Genomic DNA, 13,658 nt, shown 5'->3' with positions numbered 1-13,658 from the left:
GTTGAAACCTTTAAGAGGTGGAGCCTAGTGTGAAGAATTTAGATCATCGGGGCGTGCCTTTGTAGGGAATCGTGAGACTCTGGTCTCTTATGCTCTTGCTCCCTATCTAGAAGATGAGTGATTCTGCATCATCACGCATTTCCATGGTGATGTGCTGACAAAACTGGGCTCACAGAACTTAAATAGCTTGTAGGAGGATCCTAATAAATAGCATAGCCCAGATTCTAATAGTTGCCTGATCCCCTTCTAACTCTGAAGCCCATGCTATTACTCAGTCATTTAATATATCTTCAGAGTCAACTGTGTGCCAGGCATTCTGAGGAAGACAATAATAGAGCACTGAGCCACACAGATGAGGTCTCTCCTGCAAAAAAGCTTGAACTTTAGGGGGAAGGTAAAGAGATTGAAAATAAAAACCAAGTGAGAAAATATGTAAGCAAGGGTTTCTCTCCCATTCTGTAGGATATCTCTTCAGACTCTTGATGGTTTCTTTTATTTCCTGAGCTTTGGGAGTCTTACTGAGGAATTCTCTGCCAGTGCCTGTGTGTTAGAGAATTGGTTCTATGTTCTCTTCTAGTGATTTCATAATTTCTGATCTAATTTCTAGGTCTTTGATCCGTCTGAGTTGGCCCTTGTGCTGTATCTTTTTATCTCTTTGAACCTCATGATGATGTCTAATTACAATGCACCAATAAAACTGAGCTCACAGAACTTATAAAATGTACAGGCAAGAAATATCAGGTAACTCTAAATATTATGAAGAAAAGAAAATGAGAAAATGAGGATAGAGTGACCAGAGTGGCTATTTTAAGTTGACATTTGTATTCTGCTCTGTACAAGAAGGAGCCACCCACATAAATATATGAGGGAAAATTCATTTGGATAAAGGAAAAAATTAGTTCCAAGGTCTCAAGTTTGGAACAAACTGTGCACTTTAGAAATAAAAGAGTTTCTCCTGAAGGTGCATTTAGATGCTGTCTGAGGATGCAGTTATTTGAAGGCTTCACCAGTATGACTGGCCAAGATGGTTCACTCAAATGGCTGGCTATTGATGCTTGTCGTTAGCTAGAAACTTCACTAAGATTCCACCTGAGCCCCTGCATCCTACATGTGGCCTCTTTTGGTGGCACAGACTTTTCATAGAATGACAGCTGAGTTTTAAGAAGAGATGCCCAAGACGAAATATTCTAAGAAGCAGAAAACAGAAACTAGCTTGAAGTTAGTACAAACCATATCTAGGATATTCTACCAGTTGAAACAATAACAAGGACCTGTCCAGATTCCAAGGGGTTGTACTGAGTTGAATAGTGTCCTCCAAATTCCACCCAGAATTTCAGGATCTGACCTTATTTTATAGGTCTTTGTAGGAGTAACCAGCTAAGATAAAGTTATACTGGATTAAGGTGAGCCTTGACTCCAATGGTTGATGTTCTTATAAAAGAAAATGCATAGACACGGAGAGATATGGGGGAAAGTCGCATGGTGATGGAGGCAGAAGTCAGCGATACAGTTGTCGGTCAAAGAACACCAGTGACCTCCAGCAGCCACCAGGAGCTGAGAGGGCAGCATGTAGCAGCCCTCAGAAGGAACAAACCCTGAGGATATCAGATTTGGACTTCCAGCCACTAAAAAGGCAGAGAGTAAATTACTTTAAGGTTCACCATTTATGGCAGACCTAGAGAACAAGTACATGGGCAAAGAAATAAGCCATATCTCTTGCAGAGTGTGTTAAGGTCACATTTTAAAAGATCAGAATAGCAATGGGGAATATTATTTGGGCCATCTTTAGAAAAGATAATCTGCTCCAAGTGTTTGTTTCCAAAAGCTAAAACAGCTCAGTAGCTGGCAGCTCAGGTTTTCTCTTTCTTTAGTAATTCATATGTTCTGTATCTATTTCTGACCCATAGCATGTGTGTGTGTGTGTGTGTGTGTGTGTGTGTGTGTGTGTGTGTGTTGCTGTAAGTCTCTCAATCTCTTCTTTGGAAAGTGCTGGAGTGTGAACAAAGCAACATTTCTCCCTGGCTTAGTACTACAGCTTGCACCTTGACCTGTAAGTTTGACTGTTCTTTCTGCCAGACTAGATTTCAAATTTTTCCTCAGCAAGATGTAAACACTGAGCTCAAGCTTTGACAATGTCTGAGCTCCCGCTGTGGCTAAGATCAAGGAACCATAATTAATCACCATCATGTTGGTGGCCATTGCAGCTGCTCATCTCACAAGGTACCAGGTCCAATCCAAAGCAAAGATAAAAGAAATCACAGAAACTTAAGCAGATGTGACAGCTACTCAAGGATCTGCAAAAATGAAATCTATTCCAAGCCTGGGAGAGAGGGGCTTAGACAAGCCTCCTGTGCCTTTTGAGCATCCTCAAGAAGTTGTTTTCCATCTGTTTACCAGGAGCCTGTGATTCAAAACTGGTAGCTTTAAGACCCTTAAATCCCTAGCATCTCATTGACGAGTGAGAGAATGGATGTGGACAAGCTTTGAAAAATGGAACAAGTATAAGAAAAGAGATTACTGTGGCAGATTGGAGTTGAACCACAATAGTTGTCTGGTCCAATGTTCAGCAAATCTTTCTACCACATTCCTATGTAGATTATGCAGCATGGGCTGACTCTCTCCACACACAGGTCCTCACTAATATAAACCTGTTCAGGATCTAGCCAACTGTGGTGAAGAAGTTGGCTGTCTAACCAAATACTTTTGTGAAAAAAAGAGGAGGTTGGGATAATGCTATCCATAAAACATTAAAATCCCATATCTTTGTCAGGCATAAATATAATAATTAAAAATAATACCTGCATGGTGAGAAGCCCAAGTTGAGAATGCAAAATTAAAATGACACAATTTTTGTGGTTAAATTTCTTTTTAAAAAAGTATTCTAAGATGATTTGAACCCCAGGATTGAAGAAATAAAATGCAAAACCACCTTGAGAAAATGTTTTACAATATAGAGGTCATAGTTCTATCCACTCAGTCCAAGATAAATATATATGTGGATAAATTCTGCTAAAGTTGAATCTACTAGGAAAAAATTGCAAAATACTCAAAGAAATGTACTATTATGATGACCTGTGATATTAGGAGGATAACTCCTCCCCTAAAACTAGGACTGATAAAATAAATCTAAAAGAATTATTAGTACATTTAAAATTTAAAAAGTAATAGGCCAGGCGTGGTGGCGCACGCTTGTAATCCCCGCGCTTGGGAGGCAGAGACAGGAGGATCGCGCAGGTTCGAAGCCAGCTGCGCGCGCTGGCTTATGAGACCCTGTTTCCAAATAAAAAAGTATAAAAAATAGGTCTGGGAGTGTAGCCCAGAGATAGAAGCGCTTCCAGGAACCCCAGTACCACCAAAAAAAAATTTTTTTAAAGTAATAATAAATAAAATAATAATAAATGAGGAACAAAAAAGTTGCTTAGAGGTTTAAAAATAGTGACAAATAGAAGTTCAAGAAAAACAAAAAACAGACATTAAAATAAAATCTCAGTGGCTAGGTTAAACTCAAATTAGATGCATCTAAAGAAAGAATGAGTAAACTGGGAGAATTACACAGAACACACAAACAGCAAAAAATTTGAAATAGAAATTAGATATTAAGGGTAGAATGAGATGGTCCAAAATATATCTTGAACTCATAAGAAGCGAGTTAAATAAGCCTCAAATTATGTAAAGCAAAAATTGACATGATTGCAATGAAAAGTTACAAACCCATAATAATGGCAAATAATTTGAAGATATTGCTATTAGAAATTAATAGATTGAACAGAAAAAAATATAAGTAGAATCTGGAATATTTCAACAATCCGAAGATCAAACCTGAGACAAGGCACAGAGAAATTCACCACCAGACAGAATGTACTTGGTTTCTAGTTCAGATGAAACCATTGAAATAATTGATCACATATTAGCCCTTAAATAAAAGCTTAGTGAATGCCAAAGAATGAATACTTTTGTAGTGACATGAAGTTGGAAATCAGTGACAAAAATGCAATCTATTACAACCATACTCACTTGGCAATGGAATATACATTTTCTACAATTCATGGTTTGAAGAAGAAATTACAATGAAAACCAGAAAAACATTCTATGACTCTTTATATAACAATGAAGCTAGTACATACAATAGTCTTGAGGACAAGTACTGCTTTATGGGAAATTTGTACCCTTAAATTCACAAATTGCGGAGTAAGAAAACTAAAGGTAATTTGGAAAGCACACCCAAGAAGATAAAAGGGGAGCAAGAATAAACCCAAAAGCGACTGGATGAAAAATAAGGGTAAAAGTCAAAAGTAATGAAAAGTTTAAAAGGAAACAATAAAGCCAGGCGTGGTGGCGCACCCTTGTAATCCCAGCATTCAGGAGTCAGAGACCGGAGGATTGTGGTTCGCGGACAGCCTCAGCTACTTAGTAGGGCCTTCCCCAACTCAGTGAGACCCTGTTTCAAAATAAAGAATAAAAAATTGAGCAGGGGATGTAGCTTGGAGATCAAATGCCTCTGGGTTCCATCCCCAAACCTGCAAAATAAATAAATAAATAAAAGGAAATATTAAATGAATCAAATTGTTATCTTGATAAGACTAATAAATGATACAAATTCTGGGAAGATCAATCATACACAAAAAAGAGAGAATGCAAAATTTAATCATACAGGAATGTAAGAGAAAAAATGGTGGGCAGACCTGCATACTTTTTAAACCATAAGCAAACATTTTGCTATACTGAGCATTCTTACTCTATTCATCTGGAATTTGGAGGGAGGAGTATTTAATCAGGAAAGCTGTTTGGCTCAAAGAGAATTTACCTTCTTCTTACATTTGTTAATGAAGGAGAATATTTATACATACCCCCAGCCACTTACAAACAGGCTTGCCAGCATTTATTGTTATAATAAGATAGTTATTTGAAACCAAATGAATGTGGTTTTAATGTTCACTTTCTTTGTTATTAATAAGTTGAAAATATTTCTATATATTCTCTTCTGTGAATTGTCGTATATTTTTTGCATCTTTTACTATTGTTTGAATTTTTCTTTTAGATTTGTAGAAGTTCACTATAAACTCTAGGCACGAATCTTTATTTATTTATTTATTTATTTTGTGGTACTGGGGTTCCTGGAAGCCTTTCTACCTCCAGGCTATACTCCCAGAGCCATTTTTTATATTTTTATTCGGAAACGGGGTCTCTTAAGCCAGCACGGCTGGCTTCGAACCTGTGCGATCCTCCTGTCTCTGCCTCCCAAGTGCGGGGATTACAAGCGTGCCCCCACGCCTGGCATAGGCACTAATCTTACATCAGTTAGATACATAGCAATTTTTTTCAGCATGGATGAATATATATTTGCAAGTTTTGTTGGGAACTGGTATTTTCAATTCTAGGAAGTAGATAGCCTGGGTTGTAGTATAGAAACACACTGAGCTTTATAACACATCACCCAACCATTCTTTATAATAGTTATATCGTTTTATACTTCCACCAGAAATACACAAGCTTTCCAGGTACTCCAAACCCTCACCAGCATTTGATTTTATCTGTTCGTTTTATTGTAGTTATTTTAGTAGATATAAAATAGTATATCTTGTGGTTTTAGCTTAAATTCTCCCGAAGACCAATAACAGTTACCTTCACAAATCTTCTTTCACTGTCTTTTCAAAGTCTTGCCTATTTTCATTGAATATTTGCCTTTTTATTATTGATTTGAAGGAATTGTTTATATTCTCATATGCTAAGTATATATGAACACTTTATCATTTTTCTCCAAAATAATATTTAGTTGTAGCCAGATGCAGTGGTGCCTGCCTATAATTCTAGTATTTGGGAGGCTGAGACAGGAGGGCTGGTGGGATTGAGACCAGCCTCAGCAACTTAGCAAGACCTTCAGCAACTTAGTGAGACCTTGTTTCAAAATAAAAAAAAAATAGGGCTATGGATGTAACTCAGAGGCAGAATACTTCTGGGTTCAATTATAGTAACACACAATAGTAATAATAACAAGAATCAGTTGTTCCTGAGCCTCTTTTTTTGGTGGTACTGGGGTTCCTGGAAGCCCTTCTACCTCTGGGCTACATTCCCAGACCTATTTTATGGTTTTTTTTTTATTTTTGGAAACAGGGTCTCTTAAGCCAGCGTGGCTGACTTCAAACCTGCGGGATCCGCCTCCCAAGCTCAGGGATTACACGCTTGCACCACCATGCCCGGCATTCCTGAGCCATTTTTTTAAAGATTTTTCGGGATTGGTCCCAAATCCTTGGCTTAAAATCAGTTGACAGGATGTGTGAGGAGAGATGTCTAGGATACTATATTTCATTGATCTCTAATTTTCCCCTCGTGCCCATAATGCTCTCTCTTGAAAATGTTAAATCTTAAAAATCCCATTAAGACCTCCCACTTTTTCTTTGGTTCTTTCAGCCCTTCAGCATCCTTTATATTTCCATATAAATTTTAGCATGAGCTTGTTGGTGAGGTTTTGATTGGTATTGCATTGAACTTACAGATCTACTTGAGGAGACTAGAAATTCATACTTTGCTAACTTGCTCTAAGTCCAAGCACTGCTTGTTTCCCACTCAGTCCATGTCTGAGGCTCCCACGTTCTTCATTGTGCCATCCAGTTAACCTCAAGTTTGCCCCAAGACTACCTCTATCTTTGTTGCCTCTTACTTCTCCTCTAATCTCTAATGTGCAGCTTATCTCCAAGTTCACGGCCTGTGTCCTTCTTCCTCGGTGAGTACTGTCCAGATTGTCTATTCAATATTATGACCTTTCTGGCTCGCCATCAAGGCGCTCTCATTTCCAGTGTCCAGAGCAGGCCTCAGAGGCCTGATCTTCAACTCCCAGCAATAGCTCGCATGGTCAAGCTCCCCAACAGCCCTCCAGACTCATCAACTAAGCTTGGATCTTATACTCCAGCTTCCTATTCCACAACCATGAGCCACTGTTAGCTCCTTGAACACACACACTCATATCTGAACCTTTGCACACCCTATATTGCTACTTGAAACAACACGTTCTCCCAGGCACACCTACTGTCCATCGCATTAGCTCACAAACCTCCTCTGATTCTGCAAGGCTGCCTGAGGTGTCCCTTCTCTGTGTGCTGCTGACAAGTAAAGGCTATTCTGCAGCTCACTGTGCCCCTTGAAGGCAGGGGCTGGTCTTCCTCACTGCTGAGGCTGTAGCACTTAGTCCAGGCCTCACACAGGCAATGCTCTCCATCAATATTTTCTAAGTGAATGGATAAATGAAAGAAAAAGTGTTGTGTGTGTGGTGTGTGTGTGTGTGTGTGTGTGTGTGTGTACTAGGATGCTATTGTCTTAAAAGGGGGAAAATCCTGTCATTTGTGGTACCATGGATGAACCTGAAAGACAATTTACTAAGTGAATTAAGCCAGGCACAGAGAGACAAATACTTAATGACCTCACTTGTAGGCAGAAGCTTAAAAAATCTGAGCTCATAAAAGTAGAGAATAAAATAATGGTTTCCAGAGGCTATGGGGGGGGGGGCTGATTAAAAAGGATAAAATGTTTTATTTGGAATTGTGACTATAATAAAAAGGCATTGCCTATTACCAAATTGCAATGTCACAAAAATATTTTTGTTACAAAAATAAGTATGTGAGGTGATAGAATTGTTAATTCGCCTGACTTAATAATTCTACATTGTACACATGTGTCAAAATATCACATTGAAACCCATAAACATATACAGCTATTTCTTGCCAATAAAAAAGAAAATGAATAGTAAGTAGACTCTGCCAGCCTGTCCATGGTCTACTGCTAGGAGTTGGGAGCTTTGACTCACTGGACACCTGGAGGTGTAATGTATCTGTGGCGCAGTCATGACAGGTGACTCATTCCTGCTCCCAGAACTTCTTAAAAATATCCCTTATCCAAATTCAATTTGTATGTACCTATCAATCTTCTACTCTTAATGCATTTCTCCAAGTATATTTCTTAAACTGAAACAGAAAGGTGTTGGCTGGCCAATACATTCTTAGTTTACTGGTAGATTGGTTGCATACTGTGAATGCATATTTTGACTCTCAGAGCTATCTTATGTAGTATTAGTGGCATGAATACAATCTTTGAACTCCTGCTGAGAATAAAAGAACTAAGGTTTTCTTTCATTTTTTCCCCATACATATATTCCCCAAATAAGGTAATTCTTATTGCTCATGTTTTTCTTTCCCATGGGACATTAATGGTCCTCAATAATCCTAAATTGAATTTAACACTTACTGAGGATGAAACTTAAGCTCCAGGTACATGTATTAGTTTGCTAGGGATGCTGTAACAAAATATCACATGCTGGTTTGTACAATGGACCTGCATCATCTCACAGTTCTAGAAGCTGGAAGCCTGAGAGCTCAGCAGAGCTGGTTCCTTCTGAGGACCGTGAGAAAGACCGTTCTGCGCCTCTCTGTGGGCTGGTGCTTTGCTGGTACTCTTTGGCATTTTGGGTTAGTACAAATATCACCTTTCCCCGCTTTCATTGCTCTCCCTGGTGCATGCTTCTGTGTACAAATTCCCCCTTTCCATTAGGACACCAGTCACTTTAGATGAGGTGCTCACCCTTCTCTGGTATGACCTCATCTGTGCTCACCTAATGACATCTGCAATGACCTTGTGTTATGGGTTGGCTATAGACTGCTCCCTGGGTTAAAACTCATGTAGGACAATGCAAAAGTGTTCAGAGGTGAAATCACTGAAAGATGAGGATTCTAATCTCTTGCTCTTGCTCTCTTTCTTTCCAGCATCCTACCTTGAGCTCTGCAGATGTGACCCGACCTAACATGGACTGAAACCTCCAGAAGTGTGAGTAAATAACTCCTCCTTCCTCTAAGTTTTGCTCATCAGATATTTTGGGTCATAGCAGTGAGAATTTGACTGAAACACCTTGGTTCCAAATAGTCACATTCTAAGATACCAGGGGTTAGGAATCCAATATAGAAGTTTTGGGAGAAGAACAATTCAACTTTTAACAAGGTAGAAATAAATGCTAAGCATGAAAAATGTCAGAAAAGGCTTTATACAAAAATGCTCCTTTTACATAAACTATATTTAGGCATGATTTATACACAATTTAAGTATACAGTTCATTTAATTTTGGTGTATGTATATATTTATTTAACTTCCACTGCTATAGTGATATACAACATTTTAATCGCCCCAGAAAATTCTCATCTTCCTCTTTTTAATCAATATCTCCTTCCCCAACCAAAGCTCTGGAAACCACTTATTTGATTTCAATCTCCAGTGATTCGTTTTGTCTATTTTGAACTTTGTATATTCACTGGGGGTCCTAGTATGCAGCCTCTGGTGCCAGGGTGCTTTTCTGAAATATAAGGTTTCTGTGAAGAGTCATCCAGGTTGTATCTTTCACTTCTTCATTCCTTTTAATGTCATATAATATTTCATTTTAAGAATATGCCAAATTTCTTTATATACTCATTTAGGAGTAGACAGGTTGCTTTTAGTTTTAAGTTTTCCTGAATAAACCTTTTATCACCTTTCACATGCTGATATATTTTGCAGACATGTATTCTCATTTTTTGGTAAATATGTAGGAATCAAAGTGTTGGGTCATCCAAAACCAGTTTTGAGGTCATATTTCTTGATTCACTAAGTAGTAAGATTATCCAAGAATTTTCCAGAAGTTAGCAAATCTCCATGGAACCCTTCATTTGCCAGTTTTCTAGATAAAGAGTTCTTTTTTATTTATTTATTTTTTATGTGGATCTTATTGGAATTGACATAATAGCTAAAGAGTTCTAAACTCACTCCAGGAAAAACTGCAGGCATGTCTTTCCACTAGAAAATAATTATAGTTGGTTGAGTTTACATGGTGGTTTATAGTTTTCAAAGTTCTTTAATCCTTGTTATTTAATCCAACTCTTGTCACAGATTCTAAAAAGCTAAGAGAAAAAGAAGCATCCTCATTGTACAGACGAGGAATTGAGACTCAAAGACACTCAGCGTGTGTCTTGAAGAGAGCTGGGCATGAACAAAAGTATTCAAGTTCATAGTAGCCTGTGTCCTGAACTCTTTCTCTCTTAGTTCCATTTTATTCCAAGTTCAGCTTATTTGTATCAAACTGGCTTCTTGCCTCTTATCTGGTGCCTTAAGACAACCTCATGAAGACAGCTCTTCAAGTGCCATTATGTTTTAAAAAGTGACAAACACTATCTTATTTGGAAATAATATAGAGTATATTGAAAAAATAAAAAAAGAATGGAACTCTTTTGCTATTACTAAATTGTGAAATGATGCATTCCTAGTCCTACCATGACTTTACCATACAGCTATATCTGGACATGATTATTAATGTAGCCTACATTTTCATTAATACAGAATTGATGCCATTGGATTTCTGGTACTACAAACATACTCTCTCATTTTTATAAGACTTCTTTTATTTGGGTCTCCATGAAATTTGCAATTATGCACTTGATTTTTAGGAGAAAAATACACATGCTTTTATTTTAATTTATTCAGATGGTTTGGACACATCATCCTAGTCCATCAGGGTCATCTTGGGTCTTGATTGTGTAGTTCAACATTAGCTCTTTCCTGGTAGATGTGCTGTGCTTCCCTTCATGAGTACATCTGAGACTCTGATCATGGATTAATGGTCCTACTTTAGTTCCTTTGCTTCTGTTGACTTTGGGTTCAGAAATCGAGCCATGGCCCTCAAGTTTCTTGCAAGATCTAGGTTGGTTCAATGACCTTCTCCCACCCTTATCATTGCTGAGACCTGTGATTATATCTTGCTTCCAGACTCTGAAATTTGATGACCCAAACATGATCTTAAAGTCTTTTCTTCTGTTCCTGAGTACAAATCTCACTGAGAAGCCTTGCTGACTTACTTCTGCTCCATGTCCCAGCCTCCCTAATCCCCTCTGCCTTCATCCCTACCTGTGTGCCAAGATGACACTTCCTATCCATACTAACCAATGCCTTATCGGTAGTTTGAAAGTGTCAGAAAAAAAGCAAAGAAAAAATTTTGTTCACATACTTGAAATTAATTAGAATTATTTGTCTTTTTTTGTAGAAATCTTTATTCTTGCCGGGCCTGGTGGCACATGCTTGTAATCCCCATGCTTAGTAGGTGGACAAAGGAGGATCCGCAGGTTCGAAGCCAGCCTTGCTGGCTTAAGAGACCTTGTTTCCAAATAAAAATTTTAAATAGTTCTAGGAATGTAGCCCAGAGGTAGAAGGGTTTCCAGGAACCCCAGTACCAAAAGACAAACAAACAACAACAACAAAAATTACATTCTTAAAAGCTTCATGGATAACACAAATTTATCATATAATATTTTTCATTTTTTACATAACTGGTGTGATATTTTCAGTTATTAAAATTTTATTTTTAGCCAGGCGTGGTGGTACACGCTTGTAATCCCAGCACTTGGGAGGCTGAGACAGGAGGATCGCGCAGGTTCGAAGCCAGCCTCAGCTACTCAGTGAGGTTCTCAGTAACTTGGTGAGATCCTGTTTCCAAATAAAATATAAAATGGGTCTGGGAGTATAGCCCGGAGGTAGAAAGCCCCTGGGTTCCATCCCCAATACCACAAAAAATATTAATTTTAATTCTACTATGTTGTGTTACATTATGATCCACAATGTTCTTTAAAAATATACTGTTAGCTCAAAGTAGTTTCTTTGAGACATTAAAGCAATGAAAATAGTAATGATAATATAAATATAAATCATGGAGAGGTCACCATAGGAAAAGAATGAAAAGTAAATTTTCAGCCAAAAATGGAAAACTATAAAGAAGATAATGACAGGTATCTGAAAATGTATTTTTATTAAACTCGCAGCGTGTTTGCTTCAGCTGCCCAATAAACACTCAATCTTGAAACTTTGGCAATCTCAGCAGAGATGTACCATTTAAAAAAAATAGCAACCTTTGAAAATCCAGGCAAGTTTTCTCCCCTCGCCCTCAGACCATATAATGCTTTCTAGTATAATATGTGGATTGGATATGCAAACTGAGAGAAGAGTCCAGAACTGCATTATTCAAAACTTGTATAAATCACATTATTGCTGAAAAAGGCTATCAAACTAGTCAAAAAGCCGATATAAATTTTGCAAAATTCCTTAATCAAGTAACACTTTGGGATACTATATACGACCAATGATAAAAAAAAAATGTAAAGAGGAAATACTGCGTGAATTTCTAGCATGTATTTTGCTTTACATTTGGATCAAAACGTGGATATGTAGACTATGATTCATAGTCTACATACAGTGTATACATAGTCTCCTACATACATAGTCTACATAGTCTCCTTACATACATGCAGTGCATATATCACAGAAAAATATTCATTGTCTTTTTATCATTGAAAAATATCTGCACCATAATAAAAGTTTATTTTTGTGTGTGGTACCGGGAATTGAACCCAGGGGCATTCTACCTCCGAGCTACATCCCTAACCTTATATTTTATTCTTTATTTTGAAACAGGGTCTCACTAAGTTGCAGAAGGCTCCACTAAGTAGCTGAGCTGTCCTCAAAACTCAATCCTCCTGTCTCAGCCTCCCAAGCACTGGGATTACAAGAATGTGCCACCATGCCTGGCCTAAAAGCTTTTCTTTAATTTAAATTTCAATGATTTTTTTTTTGAGCCATGAGAAGGATAGTTCAAGATGTACTGGAACCCATACTAATAGTGCACACAGATTTGTTTTCAATGTTGTAATCACAGAGAATAATCAGTAGCCAACAGCATACCTCACAATCTTGGTCCAACTTTAGGAGAAAAAAAAAAAGAAAATTTTATTCATTAAATTACAGCCAGTGCATATCTTCTCAGAGTGCCACATTTAAAAAAATGGCTATGAAATACAAAATCCTACTTATTTCATGCTAGCACAATGATTCATAAAAAAACCCTTTTTGAAGTTAGATAAAAATTCTTTGTGACTTGATTACTTCAATTACTTTGGATTGATATATTTCAAAATTGTAGTCAGTATCTTGGAGAAGCCAAATATATCATTTCAGCACAAAAAGATTATAATTTATAATGTGCAGGACAAACCACTTAAGTTTATTAAAAAAACAAACTGTGGAGAAATCTTTCAATTATCATGGTGGATCATTTTCTTCCATTGTCAGAGAAAGAAACTGATGATGTATTATTGATGAAGTTTGAAAAATCACATTCAAATTCTGCCACAAATACAACATATCCAACCAAAGAATGAGCTAACATCCATTTTTCAAGTTGAAAGATTAGTTGAAAGTTAAAACTGTGCTTAGGATGTGTTTATATCTAATGAAACATGAAAGGTAATCTTCAGAAATACAGCTATTCTTTCTGAACCAATGTAGTATTTAACTATGCAGAACTATCTAAATATTCTCATAATTATGAGCTGGAACTTTCTAATTTAAAAGGAATAAAGGATAAGAAAATATACTGTATTGGGAACCTGATGATAATAACATAACTGATGCTTTGCATGCAATAGTGCTCCTGCAGGGAGTCTGCAAATGCTGAAAAACAGTGTTGGAAATTCCGATTACATTTTTCTGTCTTGAGACAGCCTCATCCCTGAGCCAGGGAATTACCTTGTATCACAGACTTTTGGCTAAGTTATTGACAATGATCATCATTGTCATCCCTTTTTTCAAAAAATAAAATTTGAGAA

This window comes from Muscardinus avellanarius, assembly GCF_963383645.1.
Source record: "Muscardinus avellanarius genome assembly, chromosome: 11".
Lineage (NCBI taxonomy): Eukaryota > Metazoa > Chordata > Mammalia > Rodentia > Gliridae > Muscardinus > Muscardinus avellanarius.
This window is presented reverse-complemented; position numbering follows the sequence as displayed.